We start from the raw sequence: 26,031 nt of genomic DNA, 5'->3' as shown, positions 1-26,031 counted from the left end.
GAAAAAAGGAAGAATATTATGAGAATAAATTCATAAAGACGGGGAATGTTGGGAATGTCCTTGAATTATACTTATGAAGGTTTCACAAAATAACAAAGATAGATAGACTTCAACTGAACTATGACTTTTTTTTGAGGAATTCCAAGTTTATTGTCATATTATTGTAACATTATTCTCGAAATATTTTATTTTTCATTTTCATTATTCTCCTTAATCCTGTGAAATATATTTTTGTCTTCAGGGTTTTGTTGACAAGATCAGATCAAGCGTATGACCCACTTTTTATCACCGATATAGATTATAGATTTCACCACCTCACACGTACATGTGTCCATCTGCACATATGTCATTGCTAATCCTGATCTACTGCAGGTCATACACTGATTTACACACATATATGAACAGTATCTGATGTTTCATGTGCATCATCAATGATCATCACACAAAACAATAATAGACGTGCATTGTTTTCTTATCTCTTTGTGTTTTTTTTTTTTTTTTTACATTAATAGTGTTTTTTGTTGTGGAAAATTCTCTGTTTTGGTGCCGTTTATGTGGATGAGTGGCCCAAATGTAGGGAAAACGCTCCTTTTTGCAGAATCTTCCATATAATACATATCTGATTGTTGCTGCGATAATCATCTATGTTTCAACTGGAGCCTTAATCTAACATATTTCCATCTGCGTGCTTTATTTTGCTTTGCGGGTTTCCAGCTCTTATAATTCACTCTGCCTCCCTCTGCTTCCCCACCGCCTTCCCCTTTGTTTCATTTTATCATCACACTACATGTAATAAGAGCTAAAGTGGACCCACAAATGAAATGGAACCAGTTTGCAGCTCCAGATGATGAGGTGGCCGTGACTGTGTGATGGGTCAGATTGGAAATTTAGCCGAGGCCACCGGGGGAGGTAATTGTTTTCCAGGGAAGGCAAGGGTTACAAGGGAAGAAAAAGGGGAAGGGGAGTGAAGAACAGGAGGGTGGGTAGAAGTAGGTAAGCAACATAAAGAGCCATTTTCTCCTCCTCCTTCTCCTCTTCTGTCATTTGTATCACTCTGTTCCTCCTCCTCCTTCTCTCCTCTCCTCCCGTTCCTTGTCCTTATCAGATAACTGAGGATGCCTTCCTTCTAAAAGGTGCTACTAGACATCTCCAGTAACTACGTCGCATGTGTTCATGTGTGTGTCGGCGTGTGTGGTTTTTCATGACAGTTATGGGAGCTTGTCATCGGGCTCCTCTAGATCAATGGAGCACAGTTGCCTAGCAACCGGCTGATCGGAGGAAGGAGGCGGGTGAGCGAGGGAGCGGAGGAGAGAGAGGGAAGAGAGCAGCATAAGATTAGAAAAGAGAGAAGAGGAAAGAAGGCAGGGAAGTGGGTGAGATCAACAGCAGAGAATGCAGTGGTTGGATGACAGGGAATAAGACCTGAGACAGTAGAGCTTAGTGTGTCCAATCTGGCTTTGTGTGAAGGGCGAGGACGTGCACAGCAGTGGGACGAACCCCGAGTGTTAAAGCATCAATTGTGCATATGTGCATAATTATGTGCGAGCGTGCAACAGTAGTTCAGGACTGATGAGTTGATGTTGATACTATCGCGCTGAAATAGAACATCAAAGCGCTACCATGGTGACGCCAGCAGCACACTCTCTCTCATTTAGCTGCTGATTTAATTATCTTTATCTTTAAGGGGAACAAAGTGGTTAAACGCGCTGCATTGGGAGGGAGCGGCGGTAGAGATAAACAGCAGGGAATGAGCAGAGAGAAGGGGGGTGGGGGGTGGGTGTAAAAATGGAGAGGGAACTCAGAGGGAGATGAATTTGGACAGGAGGAAATGAGGAGAGGGGAGACGAGCATAAAGAAAGAGAGCAAGGACGAGGTGAGCGAAACTGATGATCAGGTGTTCGTTGGCCTCTTGAGAGATGCGCACATATGCTCCACATCGTCTATAATATTTACACAGTCTCTCCTCCCGTTCCACTGATGGCAAAAGGGGAAAAAAAAAAACAGGAGATGTGGAAGCAGGAGAAAGGGGAAGGGATGAGGTGTCATTATATACCAAAAAAAAAAAAGAGGGAGGGAGGAATAGCTGTCATCCCAGAGGTATACTGTGTGACTGAGTTAGAATAACATGTGGAGGCAGAGTGGCTGTTAAACTTTATGGAGGATTGAAAATGGACAATTAGCATCTCAACGATCTTACTGTCACCTGGAACATTCTCCCCCGTTGTCATAGTAACCCTCCTCTCCCCACACTCACCTCCTCCTAATTCGCGCTTGCCCATCTCCGCCGTGGCCTCAGCGTACATGTAACTTCACCTGCATGCACACAACAAGTAGCCGCATCGTATAGACATGGAAACCAACGCCAGCGAAGGGAAATGTTAACACCACAACATGGCATGGTGTTTAAGGAGGCAGTGAATTCCAATTTAAAGTGCTTCGATGTAGTTGTGATATTACAAACTCTCACCAATAGGGGTCAGTCTGGTCTCTAGCACACTTAAGGACTACCAAAACCACCAACGAATAAACCGTATGTATCCACAGACTGTATCACTCACTGAATAAAGTCTAAAGCTCATTGTTTACACACATCTGTATTATGGTATCATCAAGTTTTCTTCAAACTAAAACTCATAGACACTTATTTAAACAGTAGCTCAAAATGACACTGTCTTATAATCTTCACATGCTGCATCAGCTGATAGTTTACATTATAGCCCTGTTAGCTTAGCTCTGTTAGCATTGCTCTGTTTTTAGACTGAAAACAGCCACAAATCACCTCTGTTTCAGACTGATCTCAATAAATGGTGTTGTGTGTCACACCAGTTATTATTGCATTTGGCGTGCTATACCTATGCATTTTCGACCTTTTGCATGTTATTCAACGCCATTTGATAGCGTGTCAATTTATGCCAAGATCTCCAGTTCACATAACCCTAACCCTAACCCTAACCCTCAGTGCATGGTATTTAGCGCATCGATTCAAGTTGGACAGGGAGCTAGTAACGGCATGAACATACACAGAAAGTTTATAAAGCGTACAGATAATACGCCAATTAAAAGTAGCGTGTACATTTACGTGAGTCATCATATCATGTTGTCTATTTTCTGTTGGGTTTGTGTTGTCAGTAGCTGAACTAAAGATCTGTTTCGAATCCAACAAACAAGGTCCGAACTGTCACAGTTTAGTCTGAATCATGGATCAACAAACGCCAACTTAGCAAAGATAATAACATCCCATAGTAACTTAATACCTTCATTAGTCTCAGAAACAAACCCGTCTGTGTAGAAGAAACGCTGCTATTTTGGCCTCAAACTCCATTCTTTACATTTACAGCTGAGTCCAGTGGAGAAAACTCCCTTGAAAGTTGTTTCTTGTGGTTCTCATCCTCAACTCGGCGTCAGTTTTCCTCACTATGGGAAACATGGTGAGGAATAGAGTGACTCACTACTCCCTCTAGTGGTCACATAAATCCCCCAGCCTGTTGCTGGAAATGAATTCAGTTCATATCTGTACAGTTTAATACATTGGCAGAACTTCACAGCTCTTTATTCAAAACATTCTGATGATGATTTTAGTTCCTTTTTAAAATATTTGACAGTAGAAATCCTACATAAAGCCCCTTTAAAGGTCGGTTAATAGTTAGACATACACTTTGAGCTACTCTTATAAAATTAAAACAATATTTTGGCAGGCTGTGTAAGCTAAACGCTGGTGTGTACTTGCCCAACAGAAAACAGGCCAACTCTGCGTCGCTCTTCATCCCCACCGTCCTCTTCAATGCTCGCCAGCGGGTGAAAGCCAACCCCAGCTTCATTCTCATTTTGGAACCAGCTTTGTCCACTTGGCGTTGTGCCTCGCTTTATTTGCATTTTTTGGCTCTCCCTCCGCCATTATTGTAGCCGTTTACAGTCTGGTACTTAAAGTCCTGCTGTACACTGCAGGGGTTACACACCCACTGCCCATAGGTTGACCCCAGAAATGTCCAAAACACAGCAAAATAAGAGCAACATTACAGACGGACGACAGCGAAATGCACTGATCCTACAAAGGATGTCTTTAATGAGTTACCCAGAATGTTCACGTTTTATCAGACCAACATCAGCCAAAACAAAATCCCCCAAAGAAATTGTTTTGTTCGTGAAAATGAAACTGAATTATCAACTTGAAATAAATCTGGATGTCATAAATAATGTTAGGAAATCCCCACAATAAGGTGTCAAACTCTGGACTAAATCCTCAAAGAAGACCATCAGAAAATCACATCCACACCTGAATAATTCCACTGAGCTGAGAAAACGCCCAAAGAAATGTATCTTTTATCCACTTTTTAAGTGTGATGGAGGGGGTGTGATTTTACTGTCAGGTTTATTATCAGACTAAGAAAAGAATAGAATAGTTGGATCATCTGCAAAGTGCAACATAATTATCAAAAGTGCATCCATTTAACCCATAAAGACCCAAACATTCACCATCAACCAAAATCGTCATTGATGTAAAATGTTTAATAACTCCCTAACCCCTAAACCTATTATTAAGTGTAAATAATTGGTGTAAAATACAGTTATTCATCTTTTCATGGTCATCAGATATGACCCATTTGGACGTTCAGAGGCTCCGTAGTTACCGTGGAAACACCGTCATCTTCTACAACATTGATTGACCAGTAAAAGCCATGAAGTTGGATCAATGACAGTGGATGGACACACTTATTTTGTGTTCAGTTAATGATAGATTTTGCAGAAACAGTCACTTTTTCTTCTGTTTTCTCAGTTTTTGATGTAATAACTCTTAACTGTAATCTGAACTTTTATGAACGTCTACATGATCAGTAAATCAAATATTGGAAAATACATGTTTTACACTAAAGAAATGCAAACTGAAGAAGATAATATTGCAATAAATAGTGATAAATCACTTAAGAAAGGTTAAATATAGAGGAAAAGAACATTTGAGAACTACCACAAAAGTAGCGCTGGGTCTTTATGGCTTAAATAAGAGTGCAAAAAAAAAAAAAAAGCGCTAAAACCTTAAAGAAAGCAATGAGTTTTATTGTTTTTCAGTGGTTTTTGGCAAGCACTGGGATCCAGATCCTCTCATTGCCATCATTGGGGCTTCTAATGTTTCACCATCGGCCAAAAAATATGAGAAAGTTGAAGTTTTGCTGGTGTGGTGATTGCAAAAAAGTTGATCCCGAGAGTGTGGAAGAAGGACTCAGTGCCCATGTTTGACTTTTGACTGGGGGAACTGGCAAACACGCTACATTTGGAAAGACTAAGGTGTTATAATGATGATAGAAGCAAAGTGTTTGACCAGATATGGGACCCTGTGTTCAGATTTCTTTATTGAGGTGACTGATGTGAGTAAATGACCTTGCTGTGTTCTGCATTACATATACTTTTCTTTCTTTTATTTGATATACGATTACTAATTTGTTGCATATTAATTTCTTGTTGTCAGGACTATGTTGCTGTAAATTCATTGATGGTGGCGGTGGTGGGGGACTGTTTTATGTTGTTTCTTGTAATAATGACTTAATATTAAAAAAAAAAAGGGCAGTAAAACACACTTAAAATACAAACACAACAAATGCATAAATCCAAAATTAAAAGACATGAATAAAAAAAGTAGCATAAAAACTAAATCTGAAATTAATATAGTCTAAATTGGGGTTGAAACAAACATCAGATATGACAGATTTAGAGTAGAGAAATGAAATAAAAACATGCTCTCAGTTGTGATCAATAAGAAATTGTTCGTGTTCATAGATAATGTCATGAATCAACTGCAAAAAACTGCTTTTGTGAAAAAGAAACTGACAAAAATGTCAAAAGTTGTCGTGTATATTATGAATAGTGAAGGAAAAACTAGTAGAATCCAGATCCAGACCATCATATAAGATGAGATATGAGACAGATCTGCCTTGTAGGGCTGAGCAATATATCAGATTATTTATTTAGTTTTTATTTTATTAGTGTAAATTGACAGTGACAAGACACAAGACATATTGTTAAACATACAGATAAAACTAACATATACACAATGCAAACAAATGGTGACGTTATCATAGATGTACATCAGCAGACATCCGTACATCAGAGAGTAAAAATAATAGTGGTCATTAGAGTAAAAGCAAGAGAAGAGGAAAGAAAACGGAGGAAAACAAAAGATGGAATTAGAAAGGAGCGTAATGTTCTTTTTCTTGTCTCATCCACCATCACATTAATCTGTTTCCTCAAGGTTTTACTTCCTGAAACTAGTAAAAAAAAAATGCTTAAATTGCAAAATCAAGATTATTCCTCTGGAGACATTTCCTGCTCAACAAAAATCTGAAATACATCCTGTTTGCTCCTTGTAATATATGAACCGTGAATGTTTTTTCAGTCAAATGTAGCAAATAGTTTTAGTAAAGTGTTTAGTTTATGCAGTCAGAAAACAATAATGATAAACTGTATTACGAACATAAGAAGGAATAAAATATAAAAGTGAACAAAAGGCAAAAAGAAATTACAAATTTAAACAGAACACCTCAGAATATTGAAGTTAATTTAACCACAAAAAAGAAAACTATGTCTATTACTAACTATCAACTATTTCATTGTGGTTCTTTAACAACACATTATGTCCTAAATGGAGTAGGAAGAAGCTGAACTTCTACTGTCCGACCCCAAATTTATATGACTAATGTATGCAGTCCACAAAAAGAATAGGTCATTTGTTAAATTATTGAAAAAGAGAACGAAGTTTAACCTACCATCAATAACTATTACTGTTGTACTCCTGTTCATTGGGACTATATCACTGAAAAATAAGGTTTTTATACATTTTCTTAAAGGAGCGATATTTAGCTTTTTTTCAAATGGAACTCTTCATTTTCCAACATTTCCCTGTGGTCTACATAAACTATAAATGTTATGCTTGGGTCTGAATTCTTCATTAATTCTGCTCCACAGGTCCATCTTCAACCCTATTTGAAAGGTGGTTTGGAGCGCTGGCCCTTTAAATGCACATGAGCCACTTCAGGCCCTGCCCCCTCCGGGCTGCTCTGTCCTATTCAACCTACAAGTGAACATTTTAGGTAATTGGCTCAAAGTTCAGACATACTTTCAGCTTTTACTACAACCGCTGCTGCTGATAAACAATTATCTCATACTCTGAGAAATGTTCGTCGGAAGTCTGGACCTTATATGTGCAAATGTCGTGATGTAACTAGTTATAAAACGCAACAAATTAAGCAGGAATTAAAAGAGTCATAGAATTCCACTCAAATTTTGCCAGAATGAATATAAAGATAGCTTTGCAGCACCTGGAGGGTTCAAATTCAAACTTTATGAACTATTATGATCCGCAAATACACAAATAAATGAACTAAAGACTAATAAAAGTGGGTTTAGCTAAATATGACCCCTTACCCTATCGGCCCGCGGGCGGGCTGATAGGGCTAAAAAATTATATTAGGGCTAAAAAATTATATTAATATTCATCTACTATAAAAATATAATAAATCAGGACAATGGATGTTTTTTTTCAACTTTTGCTCAAAGTTTAGACCCTAATGTTAATAAAAGTACATCAAAAGTGTATTTTCGTGTAAACTTTAATGTTCAAACATGATTTTTAATCTTTGTGGGGTGAAATATACGCTATTAAAAATCTCCGACACAAACACTTAATTTATGCATGTCATCGTCAATCCAGCCGAAAAAAAACAGGCAAGGATAAAAAATTATAATTTCTCTTTTAGTTTGTTACAGTTTACTCAGGCAGAGTAATAGATACAATATTTTAGACAATGGGAATAGATTCTGTGAGGTCTCTAAATATAGATTATATATCCATAGACACCAAGAACATCCATATGAACCTTATTATTGTGAAGTAATTCTTCATTTATTTTGGGTATGTCTTTTTTGGCGTTTTTCCCCTGAAAATGTGGTCACCGTTAAACAGGTTAAATGTTATGATGTTTTCACACTGTTTGATAATTTGTTCCATTCTATCCCATTAAACCACTCCGCAATGAGAAGTGCACATCTTTTTAAGATGTAATCTAACAAAATGTTGTTTCATATATCAGACTGATCTCATGAAATGAGATATATCACGATATATCACAATACTGTTAACAAGGTAATATTTTTTGTTTGTTTTGTTTCTTCTTCTAAGATATTATTTACTGGGAAATTTGAATTATACCAGAAATATGCACAACTACTAAACCAATTTTTTTTTTTATCAGAACAGGATTTATTACTATATCACAAAACTTTCCTCTGTAAAAACTATTTTTTACAGATAAATAAAAATAAAATTACAAGTACAAAAGCACACATGCACATAAATAAATAAATAAAATTATGTTGAACAAACATTACAGTTTAAAATCCTACTCAAATGTCCATATTCTATTAGTTGTGAAAAGAATGGATAGTGCACAGTCCCTGAATCATCCAACATCATAGCATTATTTTTGTACGATCCCAACAAATGAATTAACATTTGCCTCTCTCAGACAGTAAAAAGTGTTTTTAGGATGATTGAAATAACCATTATTTAACAAAACAATATTGTCAGTTTAAAAAAAAACTACATGCATGACCTGCAATATCGCAGTGATCCTTTTTTAGTCCACAAACAACAGAGCAAAATACCATGTGAATATACAAATAAAACAGCTTGCAGGAATCCCCCAAAAATAATAAAAAACAAAAACATGAACCTCCATCATATCTCCATTTGAATAAATACCTAAAAATATTGATACAGTATTTTTCTTACGCCCCTGTGTGAGAGTAAGAATAGTTTATTGGTATGTCCCACGTATCCTGGATAATAGAAATGGTTTAAGCCCCATCTAAAGTAAACATTTCTGTATTTTTTTTTTAATTTCGGTCCAAACATATAGTTGTGTATTTCCTTTTGGTCGTATTGTGAGTAAGACCTGAGTGTGTGCGTTTCCACTTCATAGTTGTGGGTTGTAAACAGTGATTGTGGCCGGGGGCTTGTACCATGAAGCAGTATTTGTGGTGGGCTTAACCCTCCGTTTTCAGTGTCATCAGTGTGGCTTATGCTGTAACAACACAGCCTCATTTCTCCTGTAAAACGGCGCCACTGGTCCTAAAACCTCCCATGAGCCACGGCGTGTGGGTATTGAGTCTCCTATGAAGACAAGAGTTTTAAAGAGTGTCTAAAACCTTTGGCTTTTCCCTGATGAACGCTCATATGCTAGACTTAAACTCTCACAGGAGGTGACGCTGGTATCTGTGTTCTACAGACCTTTGCAGGCGTCATAATCCAAAAATACAGACTGATTAACCCTCAAAGACCTAAACACCCATCAGAGACCAAGAGCATCTACTGATCTAATATATTTAATAACTCTCCAACCACTAATCCTATCAATACGTTGAAATAATTTAAGTAAAATAATACAGTTATTCATCTTTTCATGGTCATCAGATATGACCCATTTGGACGTTCAGAGGCTCCGTAGTTACCGTGGAAATATCGATTGATTCACCAGTAAAAGCCATGAAGTTTGATAAATAACAGTGGATGGAGAGGCTATTTTCATGTCCGCTTAATGATATATTTTGCCGAAAAAGTCACTTTTTCCTCACTTTTCTCTCTTTTAATGTAATAAACTTTGAATTTACTCTGACATTTTACCTGATTAGTAAATCAAACATAGGGAAATAAAAAAAAAAAAAAAAGCATAATGCAGAGGATTATATTATGGTAAATGCTGATATATCACTTAAGAAAAATTAAATGTGGAAAGAAATTCATTTTTTCATGTGGTTTGACAAATGACAGTGGATGCAGATGCTTGTCTATATGGTTATTTAATAATATGTATTTGACTTTTTCATCAGTTTTCTCTGTTTTGATCTAATAACCTTTGAATTTACTCTGAGCTTTTATGAACATCTACACAATCATTGAATTAAATATAGGAAAATACATGATTTTCACTGAAAAATGCAAAACGCACAAGAGAATCTTATAATAAATGGCGATAAATAACTTATGAAAGGTTAATTATAGACAACCATTATCTTCTGCAACATTGATTCACCAGTAAGACCCATGGAGTTTGATAAATAACAATGGATGGAGAGGCTATTTTCATGTTCGCTTTTTGATATATTTTGCTGAAAAAGTCACTTTTTCTTAAATTTTCTCTTTTTTAATGTAATAACCCTTGAATTTACTCTGACATTTTACCTGATTAGTAAATCAAATATAGGGAAATAAGTTTAAAAAAAAAAAAAAAAAAAAAGCATAATGCAGAGGATTATATCATGATAAATCACTTAAGAAAAGTTAAATGTGGAAAGAAATTCATTTTTTTATGGAGTTTGACAAATGACAGTGGTTGCAGATGCTTGTCTTTATGTTCATTTAATAACATTTTTCACTTTTTCAACAGTTTTCTCTGTTTTGATCTAATAACCTTTGAATTTACTCTGTGCTTTTACGAACATCTACACAATCTGAGTTAAATATAGGAAAATACATGATTTTCACCGAAATATGCAAATGCAAAATGCAAAATGCACAGGAGAATCTTATAATAAATGGTGATAAATCACTTAGGAAAGGTTAAATATAGACCACCGTTATCTTCTGCAACATTGATTCAACAGTAAAATCCATTGAGTTTGATAAATGACAGTGGATGGAGACGCTTGTATTTATGTTCAGTTAATGGTAGCCTATATTTTGCTGAAAAAGCTTCTTTCTCTTCTGTTTTCTCTGTTTTGATGTAATAACCCTTGAATTTATGCTGAGCTTTTATGAACATCTGCACAATCGGTGAATTAAATGTAGGAAAATGTCACAAAAATGCAAAACTCAAAGGATAATATTATCATAAATATGCTTAAAACACTTAGCAAAGGTTAAATGTAGAGGAAAAATTCATCCATCTGTCTTAAGTAGTTGGAAAATAAAGCCTTGGAGCCAGTTTGGAAAATATTTACAGCTTTGGAAACAATTATTAGACCAGTGTTAAAAAAGTCAACCAGAAAACCCAACCATTAAGGCCTTTTTTATGTGCACATATGAGTCTAAAATCTGGCTTTAGGAACCCTAATGACAACAAAATCTGATTTTCTCAATATCCAGTAACACGTGATGTTGAAAAACAATCTAGAGACTATTAATATTCCAGGAATACAATATCAAAAGGTCATTTGAAGGATGATTCTATTGTGTTTCTGTAGAAAATATGCAGGTCATATTTGTTCTTTACTCGCTCTTGTTTAAGCTTGTGAAGAGTGAGGAGGAAGGATAAAAGTATAATTGTTTTACACACCTTAAGAATGCATATGAACACATTATCACAGCTATAATTATAGTCACAATGATGTGATATTTACTCTCAGGTTCACACAGTTTGTTGCCAGTTTTCCCTCTTGGCTTTGGCTGGAGTATTTTTGTTGCTTTTAGCCTGTAGCATTTTTTACAGTTCTTCCGATTTTCTTAAAATACTGGTTTATGTGTCTCTAGAGCACAGGTGTCAAACATGTGGCCCGGGGGCCAAAATTGGCCTGCCAAAGGGTCCAATCCGGCCCATGGGATGAATTTGTGAAATGCAAAAATTACACTGAATGTATTAGCAGTTAAGGATGTTAAAATCATTTTAGGTCAATTCAATCTAAAGTGGGTCAGACCAGTAAAATACTATCATAATAACCTATAAATAATGGGAAAAAGCTATTTTTTTTTTCTTTGTTTTAGTGTAAAAAAAAAAAGTAAAATTACACAAAAATGTATACATTTACAGACTAGCCTTTTACAAAAATGTGCACAACCTAAAATGTCTTAAGAGAAGTATTTGGAATTGTACCAGTATTCTGTCTGTTACTGAATGTTTTGTGTATTTGAAGATCCACTGTGATCTGTAAGTTGTGATAAAAATGATAAACGAAGGCGTAATATTGTTAAAATTGCATTTATTTTTCAGGTTGTTCATATTTGTTCAAGTACATTTCACAGATGTAAACATTTTCATTGCAGAATTTTATTTATTTATTTTTCACTCAAAAACAGAGAAAACTTTGGAGTTGATATTATTTATAAGTTCTTATCCTATTATTTATATTATTTTACTGGTCTGGCCCACTTTATATCATATTAGGCTGTGTGTGGCCCCTGAACTAAAATGAGTTTGACACCCCTGCTCTAGAACGTTTCCATGTTTCAGATCATCTAATCGTCTAACGCCAACAAAAACCTGCACTGACTTAGTTGTTGTTGTGACCCTGTTTGTCGTCTGGGTAATCGAAGCCGGTTTGCGTGCGTTGAACTTGCTCCGTGCCAGCGTTCGTCCTGGTTTGCAGATGTCTGGTTGATTTACTTCATGCTCCGGCTTCAGGGTGATGGAGTGTTCTGTATTTGTGCTGTGTCGCCGTTATGACATTTCAGAGGCCGTGAGGTAAAAGGTGAAAGGTGAGAGGTGAACGCGACAATGTGTTCCTTGTTACTGGTTTTTCCTGTTCATTATCCACTCGGAAAGTCTGCGCCACCGCACAAAACTGCTCCGACCTTTGACCTCTAACTGTAGGTCGTGGAGTGCTGCAGGCTGTAAGTGGCCGCATCGCCATGACGACCAGCAGCGACGCATACAGAGCCATGCGCATTTACACACCGGGGTAAATCAGTAGCGTGAGCGCTGAAATGAACTATGGATCTGGAGATAGTTTTTTTTCCCGTCTTGCCGCTCATGTTTGCACCCTCCGCCCTTTCAACCTCCACACACCTCTGTGAACACACAAAGCTTTGTCTGGACCTTGTCGGTCACTCTCCATCTGCTAGTCAGATGATCAATGCTAATGCCTGCTGAGAGTCCTAATGACACGCAGATCCATACGCAGATGGACTGTACGTTTGCGCTTGTGCTTGCTTTCGTGTGCACGTGCATGTGCGTGGGTATCCATGTGTGCATGTTTGCGCACATGAGCTAATGTTATTTGTGTTTTAGAAATTGCAATCCTTTTGATGAGGACAGGTCAGGACTATTGTTATAAATGAGAGTGAGATTGCAGCGAGGTGACCTCTCCGACTTCACACTCAGACACACACTCATAGACACATGCATGCGCACGTGGCTGTTTGCGCTATTGGCAAGTGGAATTAGTAAATGTATGAGCTACACAGAAACTCATTACAACACGATTAGAGACAAACCTCCCATTTAATCTCATTTAGAAAAGGGTGGTTGCCTGTCAAACACACTCATGCATACACACACCAACTCACTTATGCGCATGCACAGATAAACACACATCTGGAAGTACACAAAGACCACCCTCTCTGCATTAACGACAGCAGGAGTGTCTCTCTGACTCATAAAATTATAGCCTTACAACCATTTTCCCCCACAAGATAAGCACGTTGGTTTTTAAATGACACCAAACGAAGGTGGTGCGATAGGAATTACACTCTATATAATGCCACTGTTTGTATCATATCACCATTATTTGCCTCAGATTTCTCTGCATGTGGTGTTTCAGTTCCTCCCAGCCTCACCCCCCCCCCGTGCTGTTTGTCACCATTCACAGCACAAACTAGGTAAACCTCACAGTCTAAAGCTCAGCTCCGAATTCTGTAGCACAAACTGACATAAATGCAAGCACAAAATATGGGTGCACAAACACAAACACGCACACACATACCCAGTGGATGCTGACAGATGAGTTTTTATTTTTGGCTGTATATTCTCTCTGCTGGCAGTTCAGACACGTATAACCCGTGCACTGGCGCTCTAGCACGCACGTTTATAAAGACAATACGTACACACACACATACACACACACACACACACACACATATATATATACACTGTGACCTTCTCTCTGCTGAGTAGGCAAAGAGTCAGGGGTCAGTGCCTGCTGTCAGCCTGTCAGAGGCAGAGGAAGGCAGCAGGAAGTGGGAATCGGCAGGGGAAGAGCAAACGTGGTCGAAGGAATGTACAGAATGGAGCTCCTCCGCCTCATCATTCAATAAAGACTAATGCAATCAGAGGCGGCCCATATCTGTCACGGATAATGTCGGCTGATAGAGTCGCAGCAGTTTAAAATGCTCATGCTATAATGCATTTCCCTGTGCCTCTTTACAGACTGATGATGCATCACATCACGCCTTGATGGCTCTGGTAAAAACCGATAACCTGCTCTGCGGCATGCTGCGGCCGCATTACGCCTGACCGTACGCTTATATTTAGCTTAATTGCCAACAAAGACATAGCATCCATTTAAAAGTAACGGCAACTATAAAAGGCACTGAAGTTCACTGATCAATCTCTTAGAATTACAGATAATTACATCCTCGGTTATGACGTGACACGCAAGCAGAAGTCACAAAGAAAATGCCAAAAGACCGTGACATCGACCACAGAGTTTTGATTTATCACGGCACAATCTGCTTTACAGATGGTGTTCATTATTTGGCTCCTGAAATAAGATCTAAATTCAATGCAAATTAATTCAGCAATATTAAACTCTGAATCACCTTTATGTCTCAAATGTTTTTATTCGAGCACATTGTCACACACATGTTTTACTGCGTACACATTGCGGGATTTTTACATCCATACAGATAAATGTGCAGTTAGGTCATTATGCGCTCTTATTGTTTTCTTCAAACATATAACAATAGATGAAGAACAGATATAAATATGAGCTACAAAACACAAATGAGGAAAAAATACATTAAAATTAAAACAAAGGTAAACAAAATAAATATCCCTCTCACCCCCCGACTAAACTCTGAATCACTTTTTCATTCGTAGAACAGTAAATATCTCCTGTTCACTGTATTTTAGTCAAAACAATAACAAAATACATAAAAACCAGATAAGATCATTGACATTACTGATGTTTGTTCATGAAATGGCCAAAAGTAAAGTTAAGAGTCACTGACAAATTGCACATTTCTTTGAATTTGGACATTGTTTGGAACATCTGATTTTATTTACCATTTATTTATCCAGGAAAGTCCCATTTAGATACAAAATCTCTTCAGAAAGCAGCAACATTAAAAAAAAATCCACATATTAATCTAAGAAAATAACAGCAATTTTGAAAAAGATACTAAAAAAAGAGTAAAAGAGTTGTAAAAAAAGGTTTAAAAGAAGCAAATAGACCATATCATAGAATATAAATCAATCAAATATGTTAAACATTTAATAAACTCAAGCCTTTTTCCTTCTTTTTCTTTTTTTTTTTTTTGGATGTTTTAATGTGTTTGTGGAAGCTCTCATTAAACGCACAGCATGTAATTTCTGCCATTACATATCACTTAATCAAAATTATAACAAAATACATAGTTTAAGGATGTTTTGAAGAAGAATGGTATCATAGAGGTTGATGTTTTTACAGTCATTATTGATAAAAATCTGTGTTTTGTTAGTTTATGCTTGTGAAATACAAGACTAACAAGTACTTGAATCTTTAAAAAATAACATGAGTCTAGTGCTTTTTACATGTTTTAATGCATTTGTAGCATCATCTATTAAATCCACAGTAAGTACTTTTTGCCGTCAAGTTTATCTTAAGCAAAATTATAACAAAATACACAGTTTGATGATGTTTTGAAGTAATGAGGAATCATGGGAGTTGATGTTTCTCAACTGTTATTGATAAAAATCTGATGTTTTCTGACAAAATAATGTATTAAAGTATACTAAAGCAAAGTATGTCTATGTTATTTCATTTGAAGTAACACTAGTGACCAGTGGCCAAATGAAATGGGCCATTACATTAAATAGGAAGCTGGCACAAACAAGGTTTTTAAGGGTTAAATAAATACAAACTATCATAATAACCCAAAGAGCTGTTTTGAAATGGGCCATTTTACTGAATAAAAATACAGATTTCTTGATAGAATTCCGTAAGTTAAGAAAAATATAGCATAGACTTGGTGGTTTTTAGATATTTTAACGCACAAATGCAAATCAATAGAGCAGTATTTAACTTTAATTTTATATTTGTAGAACACAGAGTATTTAATCAAATTTTAATTTAAGAGTCTCTGTCAAAAACAATAATAAAATACGTAGTTTGATGACATTATGTAGTAACGTGGGATGTTTCATATCCATTACTGGTAAAAATCTGATGTTTTCCGACAAAATAATGAATGAAAGTGTACTAAAGTGAAGTGTATTTTTGGGATGTCATTTGAGGTAACATGAGTGACCAGTGGCTGAATAAAATGGACCAGTGCAATAAATAAAATTACAGATTTATTTGTATCTAAACATGTTGGAAAGATCTGATTTAACGCAAATACATCATCAAATTCATCACATATTTAGCCTTGGCCTAGTGGTTTGTAGATATTTTCATGCACAAATTGTTGCTTATTTTTCTGTTAAATGCAAACGAACTGAGCGATATTAAACTTTACTGTATCTTTACATTCATAATAGTTCCTATTAACCCCAGTAAGTAACATTAGCAACAGGTGGCCATTACATCAAATACAATTATAGATATGTCTAAATTTGGACAGTGGATCCATCTGATGTAACGTCCAGTAAGTGCACGTCAACAAATATGTAGCATACTCCTAGTGATTTTCATGCACTAATGTACATATTTTACCTTTAAATGCTAATTAATTGAACAATACTGAACTTTATTTTAACTTTACATTTACAGAAGTGCTTATTAAACCTCAGTATGGAGTGTTAGTGATAAACATATGATGTGACACAAACAAAAATTATGTTTGAAGACGAGGAATTGGATTAAAGTTTGACCCATATTGTTATTTATTAGTCCAAATTATATTTAGTGACTTATGTTCATGAAATAATTGAGTAATGTTAATGAAAGGCTGGTGTTTTGTTGAATAAAATTACACATTTCTCTGAATTTTAACATCTGATCATCATGCACTTACATAACATATTTTACCTTTAAATGCAAATTAATTGTGAAATGTTAAAGTTAAACTGTACATTTGCAGAAGCATTTATAAAACACACAGTAGGAAGTGGAATACTCATGGGAGTTGATGACAAATAAAAGCAGAAATCCAGTTTACAGAGGAAAATATCCACATAATATTTGCAGATGTTTATTTATTTATTTAATTTTATTGTATTGGTTTATCTAATAGGGACCATGCACATTTATGAATATTGCTGTATTTAAAAAAATACACCCATGTAAATATGCCAGAATAGATTAATTTTTAGTTATATGTAATGTCTTCGGCCATTAGCTTTGTTTTATCAAGTTTTATTGACCATAAAAATGCATCTATCCGCTGAAATATACTGGAATCATTTCAGAATTTCAGAACATTTTAGGAAAACCAGACCAAAATGGCAGGAATTGGGATGTTCCTTTCCACGTAACATATTTTAACATGTTGAAATTACTGTGAGATTTACTTCACTTATTACACCAGGTTTCATTCAAGTCATGTCATATATTTATTACTGTTTGGACTATGATTTGTCATTGGCACAGAGGTCACACTAAATACCGATATTTTTGTGCATAGATGCGGTTTAGTCCTACATTTTTAAAGCTGTTCACATATTTCTAGTGTTTTCTTGTTGCATGTGACTGTGACTGTTAATAATGAATTTAATGCACAGACATTACATATTGTACCTTTAAATAAACTGAACAGTTAAACTAGGCCTATATATAGATAAGAGCTCAGTGTTTACATGAGAATTCTATCATTTCTGCTGGTTTTTCCAGTCCTGAACATGTGTGTTTCCACTAGAAATTTCAGTGGTTTTTTTTTGTTATTATTATTGCACTGGTAAGAGATGGAGGAACGTCATTATTTGATAATGCCATTCTGTCCAAAAGGTCAGCCTGGCCAGGGGATGGGAGCACGAGAAAGCAGAGCAAGTGAGTGAGGGGAGAGGGTGGGTATGAGGAGATGTGGTGGTGGTCAGTCCAATGGGAAACCAGGTGGTGATGTTGAGATTGTTTCCATAGTAACCCCTCCTCCCTCTTCCTCTCCCCTCATCCCTCTCCAATACTTACACTTAGGCATCACATGACACACACACAAAAACGTGAACAACTGTCTGCACAGCCTTTCATTCTCCATCCCAGCGCCGGTCTCTGTCTCTGTTGTCAGCCTCTTTTTGCTTTAATATCTGTAGCACAAATCAATTTCAATGCTAATGTTCCAGCTGTGCGCTCAAACTGATATCGTTCAACCGTTAAAGCTGCACTATTATCCACCGCCTTCTCCACTCCAGTAAATATACATCCACAAGCGGCGCATACTGTTGCAGACAGAAGCAGATAAACACTACAACTACTGTACAACAACCACTGTACAAAACCAGGGGTAGAGCGTGTGTGCAGGTGGCGGCTGCAGAGCTGAATTCCGTTCCATTCATTGTTCCCGTCGAGTGCATCTTGAATCATCAGGTCAGGGTTGGTCTTTTTTTTTTTTTTTTTCCAGCAGCCTTCAGATGTTTTCAACCAGCCTGACTTCTGCTCCAGTTCTTGGTGAGGATAAGTGGAAATGCAGAGTGTATGTGGGGGTGCTTACAGATCCACAGTGGGGGGAGGGAGTTCAGAAGCAGCTGGACTGAGCGAACCCAGGGAGGGCACCTCTGAGACGGGTCCAACACAGCTGGAGACTCCCCCGGTGTCTGGGGCTGCTAATGAACATGTGTGGGTGGTTTTGTGAATTTGCTCACACGTTATTACCTCCGCCAAGGAACAGCGGAGGTTATGTTTTCATCAGGGTTTGTCTGTTTGTTTGTTTGTCTGTTAGCAAGATAATTACCTCCACCAAGAAGGTTATGTTTTTGCCGGCGTTGGTTTGTCTGTCTGTCCGTGTGCAAGATGACTCAAAAAGTCATGGACAAACTTGGATGAAAATTTCAGGAAATGTTGATACTGGCACAAGGAACAAATGATTAAATTTAGGTGGTGATGGGGGGGCTGATCTGCCTTGGTGGAGGTCTGTGCTCTCTGAGTGCTTTTCTAGTTCAAAAAGTCATAGATGGATTTGGATGAGATTTTCAGGAAATGTTGATACTAGCACAAGGAACAAATGATTAAATTTTGGTGGTGATCGAGTGACGGGGGGGGGGGGGGGGGGGTCGGATTTTTTTGTTTTTTTGTCTGTCTGTTAGCAAGATAACTCAAAAAGTTACGGATGGATTTGGATGAAAATTTCAGGAAATGTTGAAACTGGCACAAGGAACAAGTGATCAAATTTTGGTAATGGGGGGACTGATCTGCCTTGGCAGAGGTCTGCGCTCTCTGGGTGCTTTTCTGGTTGAAGTAATGTTTTTCTATAATTTACTTCCTCTGAATTAAAGAAGCAATTATATCCCTGAAAACGAGTTTCAGGGATGTGATGGTTTTACCCCAAACACTGCTACCACTGGACCCACCGGATCTGCTACTGGACATCCTTTGTGTAAACGCGATAACTAGGACAGATTTGATTGGATTAAGACAATTAGTAAAATTAGCAACAAAATGGGGAAAAAAAGCAAAGTGGACAAAAATTAATTAACCTCCTAAGACCCAGCTATGGGTTTTCTGTCCACATTTGTGGACAAGAGTTTCACAACTTTGTACAAAAAAAAAAAGAAAAGAAAACTGTCCACCACAAAGGACATTCCATAAAAATGTTAAAAACTGCATCTGAAAAAACTGTTGCATCATGATGTTTCCAATATAGGCACTGATTTAATAAAAAACAAAAAAAGCTTGTACTTTGCTGACATTTCCTGGGTCTCAGGAGGTTAAACAATCAAAGACAGTGAATAAAGTATTCAATGCAAAGGACAAGGATGAGGAAAATAATCCCAAAAATTGACAAAAAAAAAAAACTGAAAATGAGCAAAATAATAAAATGAACAAACATAAAATAGTCAAAAAGGAAACAATTGATTAAAATGAACAAAATAATCAATAAACTGAGCAAAAACTGCAGGATTAATTTAGATGTAGGATGTTGTGAACACAGTTGTTATGTATAGAGGTCCATCTCTCTTCTTATTTATTATATCCTACTATATAATGCACGTTCTGTGTCCGTCCGATCGATGTTGCAGCACAGGTGGGCGTTTGTACAGATTTTCCTCAGCCTTCACAGGCCCGATCGCCACCAAACTCGCCAAATGAATAGAAACATTACCTGACTATCTACTAGGCACAATTTTATGTCCGTATTCAAATGTCGTGAGGTATACTGGGCGATTTTAGCCTCTCATGCTATTGTACAGTGGTACCACGGGCACAATGTCGCTAGTATTCTATAATTATTTGTTTGTTTTTTGTTTACTTGTGTTCCTTTTGTCGACAGCCTTTTTTGTGCTAGTTTTGTTACGTACTTTGGTCAGTTTTTGTTCATTTTTGCCCATTTTGTTCATTGTTTTGCTTATTGACTTCATTTTATTGACTATCATATACTTTACATATTTCATTTTTAATCAGTTTGTTGGTTAGTTTGGTCAGCATTAGTTCAATTTTGTTCATTTTGTTGACAATTGATTAACAAGACAAGACAACTGATCATCTGTTAGACAGGTAGTAATAACATTCTGCTCCCATGGATGCTGGATTGGTTCAGATCCGGTTGTTCTTTTGATACTTTTAGTTGGTACTTTTTACATTTTACTGGAAATGAACAAGAAGATCTGGAGATGCTCTGACCCATCACAGTTTCTTCCCTGTCAAAGTTGTCCAGATCTCTACTCTTGCCCATTTTTACAGTTTCTAACACATCAACTCTGAGGTCTACATGTTCACTGGCTGCCTAATATATCCACCCACTGACAGGTCCCATTGGAATGAGATAATCAACTTTAATACCACTTCGCCTGTCAGTGTCAGAATGGTATAAATGGTTGGTGTATGTGAATATTTTCTGTTTTCCTTCCCCTTCTATGATGGACAAACAGAGCATCTTTGGAGTTTTGGATTAAAACATCATGGGTTTTAACACCAATCAGCATTTCTCTTTTTTTCTTTATAATTATTTGTTTATTGCATTTTATAATTTTCCATTGACATGTACATCTTAGGCACATACAGATATTCCCATACACATTGTGCATTCTTTTTCATTTACATACATGTAAATGCATAACTATTTCATTGCCATAAGTTGTAGTTATATTTAAAAAATAAAAAATGCATCCATAGTTTATCAAAATAGACACCTTCAAGAACATCTCACCCAATTTTCATTGTTGGGAGACACTTGCAACCGCACTTTTAAAACGTTTAGAAAAGAAGGAAAATTCAGATATTAATTTTTGTTCCCTGCATAACCATGCAGTTTTTCAATTTTTTATGGCAAAAGATGGCACTATATCTTTTGTTTCTTTTTATGAGCTTCAAGTACTAGTTAATACCTTTAAAATGATGAATAATTCATGTCTCTATCTTAAATACTTTTTGAATTACAGTATAAAATGTAGTCGGGCACTCCCTACATAACCGCGTGACTTGACCCATGTGTACTGTATGCTCATTTTCTCAAGACTATCTCTAATATATCCTTTTCTCAACCATCAGTGGAAGGAACAATTGAAATAAAGTAATAAAAAGAACATAACAAAAAACAATAACACAAGTCTTGAACAATAAACATTTGGAAGTGACCATGTAGCCCAGTCAGCATTTTATACCCTTTTTCTTCCCCCTATGCACCAAACAGTTAATTGACTATTCAAGCAAATAATCAACAGATTGAATCAACAGTGAAAATCCTCATTAGCTGCAGCCCTAAAAATAAACGTGAAGTCTGATGTGACTTTGCACTTTTTCAGTCTGTCAGTTGAAAACATCTTAGAATGTTTGACCTTTTTACTACTATATTAATAATATATCCACCCACTGACAGGTCCCATTGGAATGAGATAACCAGCTTTAGTACCACTTTGCCTTGTCTGTGGTCAGAATGTTATGGCTAATCAATGTATTTTTATTATTATTTTTTGCCTTCATTCACCAAGACAGTGGATCTGAAATGAAACGATCCAGATGTGACTGAAGTGTGGACTTTCAGCTTTAATTCAAGGGTTTTAACAAAAATATTGCATTAATCATTTAAGGAATTCAACCATTTGTAACATAGTCCCTTTGTTATGTAAAATGGTTGTAAACCTTTTGTGTCAGTGTCCAAATATTTAAGGTCCTGACTGTAGTTCCAACCTCCTTTATAAGGAGGTATTTAAGAAAATATGAAAAGAAAAGTATATTAGTTGTAGAATAATGGGTAAATCGAACTGTTAAGACATATTTCTGAGTTATTTATGTGTTTGCACATGCTGTTGCAGCCAACACTACTTCTGAATTAAAAGCTAATTCGATATTTTTGTCAAATATATACTTCTTTACCCCCTCGGTGGAAGTAAAATGAGAAGATCGATGCCGCTTTCTGCGTCTCTGTGTTATAAATATGTGTCTGATTCAGCTGCTGAAGAAGAAGAAACACCATGCTTGTATTGTCAAAGGTCTGCCCAGCAGGACCTAAAGCTGCTAAAACCCACTAATTACTACTATATATCTATTTTTTTTAATCCACAGGTGCAAAAATCACCCACGGTTAAACACAGGTTTCAAGGAAAATTAATTTGCAAAGCACGGTGGTCTCTTTTGAAGCTGCATAGTTCCAAACAGCGCTGAAAAACCACTACATTATGTGTGAAGAATAAAGGTTGAGTCAAAATATTCCAGTGTATTTATGAGTTATTTGTCAATACATGCACTTGCAGAATGTTTTTCGAAATTTATAGCATCTGAATTGAAGTGGTAGGTCAACATTTTAGGAAATACACTTAAAAAAAATTGCAAAGTTTAACTGAATTTTGCAGGAATATTAATTTGCTTTTCAAGCTGCATAATGTCCACAGACCTCCAGAAGACACTATCAAAGGTGTGTAAGGAAAAGTGTATTTGAGAATTAGTTTTGTAGCTGTATATTGTTGCAGGCCGTGATTTTCTCAATTAAATACCTCTGAATTAAAGGCTTCTACATTCAGAGGTAATACATTTGGGGGAAAAAAGCAAATATATTTTGTTTCCTTGTTGCTGAAGGTAAAACTAGAAGATCAATACCTCCCATGTTGTTACCAGAGGCAGCCCAGTACCACCTAATACTGCTAAAACTTACTAATTACTACAACTCATCTCATTTTTTTTTTACATCCACAAGTGTAAAAAATACACAGTTTAATAAAAATTTACTTTGAAATATTACTTTTCTATCACGTTGAGGCTCCCTAGTGTCAACCAGCTTGAGAAACAGTGCTTTTTAGGTTTTAGTTTTTAGTTTTTTTGCATATTTTTTGAACAGAAACTTTGTTGTTTCCAAATGCTCCATGGTGTTAAATATTAAATGTGTTATAATATGTAAAAAAAAAAAAAAAAAAGTGGTGAGGATGGATTAATAGATGTAGCCTCTGGTTTTCCACTTATTGTACTTTTTGATAATTAGTTTAATTGGAGCTTGTGACCTGTGGATATGATTAAATCCACCTTTCCGTCTCATCCATTCATGCTTTTATCCATTTATTCAGTTTTCCTACTAATTTCTGTGGTCATTAACATGTGTGCATTATATGTATTTATATAGATTTACTAGATTCATTCAGTAATAAAGAGTAAAAGTAATAAACTTTCTTTCAGGAGATTGAATTTGACCCTTGTCTATACTAAAGTTGTACTAGCCTGTTGTACTCATCTTTAGTTAATAATGATAAATCGTGAGTTAGTCCTCAATGGTGTCTTCTAACAGTTACAGAAATATGAGACACACCATAAATAAGCTTCTCTCTAAAGCAAGGTTAAGAAGTACTTGACAAGCAATTTGCATCATAAGTATTGTGAAATAAAATAGGGAAAAAAATGTAGAAAAAGACTAAATTGTAATGGTAGTAACATAAAAGTCATGCTATGTTTCATTAATGTTGGTTCCTATAAACAAACCAATCATCAGGATAAAACACAAAGATTAAAGATGGGAAAATGTCAGATAAAACAAATAATAATAGATTATAGATTAAGAAAAGATTATCAGACTATACACCATAAAGCTCACATCAGAGTGAAATTATGCTGCAGTGACTCAAAATAGCTGAAGTTTTATATATTAAAAATAAGCAAAACAGAGAAAAATTAATATAAAAGACTATGAATAAAAATGCAAATGTACTGTATATACCACATTTGCATGAAATATTACACAGGTGTCCTGGAGTATACAGAGCAGCCATGTAGTGTAAAATATGCTTGTGCACATGGTTTTGATACTGTATAATTACTGGTCTCTATAAACAAGGAAATATAAATGCTGTCGCAAACATATAAGAAGCATAAGGCTAAATAATGATAATAATAATGGCAGTTTCTCATTATTTTCTGATTCAGGCTATAAGAAGAAGCTGACATTAAAAGCCTGTAGTGTAATCTGTATATAAAACACTGTAAATAATCAGCCTTTATATTTGTGATCATAGTTTTTAGTTGTGTTTTTTATTGTATACATGCTGGTTTCTACACACAACAAAACCTAAATACTTCTGCAAATATATAAGAACCAATATATAACAATCATAAAATGGCTGTTATATATATAGCAGGTTTGGATTCCGTTGTCATTAATAGTCTGTGTGATCTGTATTTACAGGTAAAAGATAAGACATTAATAATAGATGATGTCATCAAATATGTGAGGTGTCCATGTTTGTAATCATAGTTTTAACACTGTATGAACAAAATCAAACTGAGAACAGATATTTATGATTAAAAGGCTATTATAGGAAGCTGCCATTGATCAAAATATGGTAAAGTTTAGAGTTAATTTATCTGGAAAACACAAAAATTACAGTTGAGTGGGGTCAGTTTTAATAAGAATAATAACTGGTGTCCACATATTTATGGCCATATAGTGTGAAATATTTTTGCTCACAAAGTTGTGATTCTCTATGAAGATTTTATGTATAGATGTTGGTCTATAAACAATAAAAATAAAATGCAATAATGAACACACAAGACACCTGATATTTATGATTAAAACACTATTAGGCATAAAAGAGCTGATTCTGTTAATAATTGTAATTTTTCTAAAACGCGTTAAAGTTTACAGGTAAATTATCTGCATCTGCATTAGACGTCCAGTGTAAATGTGGTTGGGGTCTTTAGGGGTCTAGCGGTGTCAGTAATGCTGCCAGGTGTCCACATACTTATGGTCATATGTATATACTGTGCGTTGAGCTTGTGCGCGTGGTTTCAATGCTGTATAAGAATGAACACGTGCGCGCGCGCGCACGCACACACACACGTGCACAGCCTTGTCAGGAGCGTGTCTTCTCCATCACACCAGGATGGACCCAGCAGTTCTCGGATCTCCCCGGTTCCTCCTCATCCTCTGCTTCCGGTACATTTGCGTTTGTGTTTCGTGCGGACGGTGAGCGCGCGCTGTCCAAGGTGCTGCAGCAGCAGCGCGCGGCCCCGCCCATCCTCTTCATCCCTACATCACACTCTCTCTCTCTCTCTCCTCTCCCTCTCTCTCTCTCCTCCACAGACCACGTGACGCTCCCTCCGCCGAGTCTCGCGGAGAGCATCAGACTGCACCTTTTCCTCCTCGAGAGAGAGAAGAGGGAGAGCGACACCGACCCACAGCGGAGAGAGAGAGTGAGGGTGGGGGGGGAGCAGCAGCACCTTGTCGCCTGGAGGAGAGCCTGTGATAATTCTGTCCCCGTCCAGCTCCAGACCAGCTCCAGACCCGCTCCAGACCCGCTCCATCTCCCACCGGGCGCGCGGCTCCCTCTCCTCTCTCCTCAAATGGGAAGCGAAACCTGCGAGTCGCGCGCGGCACTGTTACCACGGACCCACAGGATGTACGTGAGGTAGGTAGTGTTGTTTTTTATTCTGTTAATATTATCCACTCAACCTTGGCTTTTACATCACCTTTGCATCAGCGCAGTAACTGTTTGAACTAGTTAAAGCGCAGCTGATTTGCGGGTGTTTGCGCGCGCAGGTGATGCTGGGGCTGAACCCTGGCGC

The 26,031-nt window shown here is 36.6% G+C and overlaps 1 protein-coding gene across 11 annotated transcripts in view; it reads left to right on the top strand.

Moving 5' to 3' along the window:
• The window catches only part of nrxn1a (neurexin 1a), a 150,633-nt gene that overhangs the window by 26,936 nt on the left and 97,666 nt on the right, over nucleotides 1–26,031 (top strand). For all 11 annotated transcript variants that reach the window (XM_030163350.1, XM_030163343.1, XM_030163347.1 and 8 more), the window contains exon 2: nucleotides 25,550–25,874. The gene's annotated coding sequence lies outside the window, so the exon portion shown is untranslated. The remainder of the gene's footprint in view (nucleotides 1–25,549; nucleotides 25,875–26,031) is intronic.

This window comes from Sphaeramia orbicularis, chromosome 19, assembly GCF_902148855.1.
Source record: "Sphaeramia orbicularis chromosome 19, fSphaOr1.1, whole genome shotgun sequence".
Taxonomy (NCBI): domain Eukaryota; kingdom Metazoa; phylum Chordata; class Actinopteri; order Kurtiformes; family Apogonidae; genus Sphaeramia; species Sphaeramia orbicularis.
The sequence above is the reverse complement of the archived record's forward strand: the minus strand, read 5'-3'. Positions and strand labels throughout refer to the sequence as shown.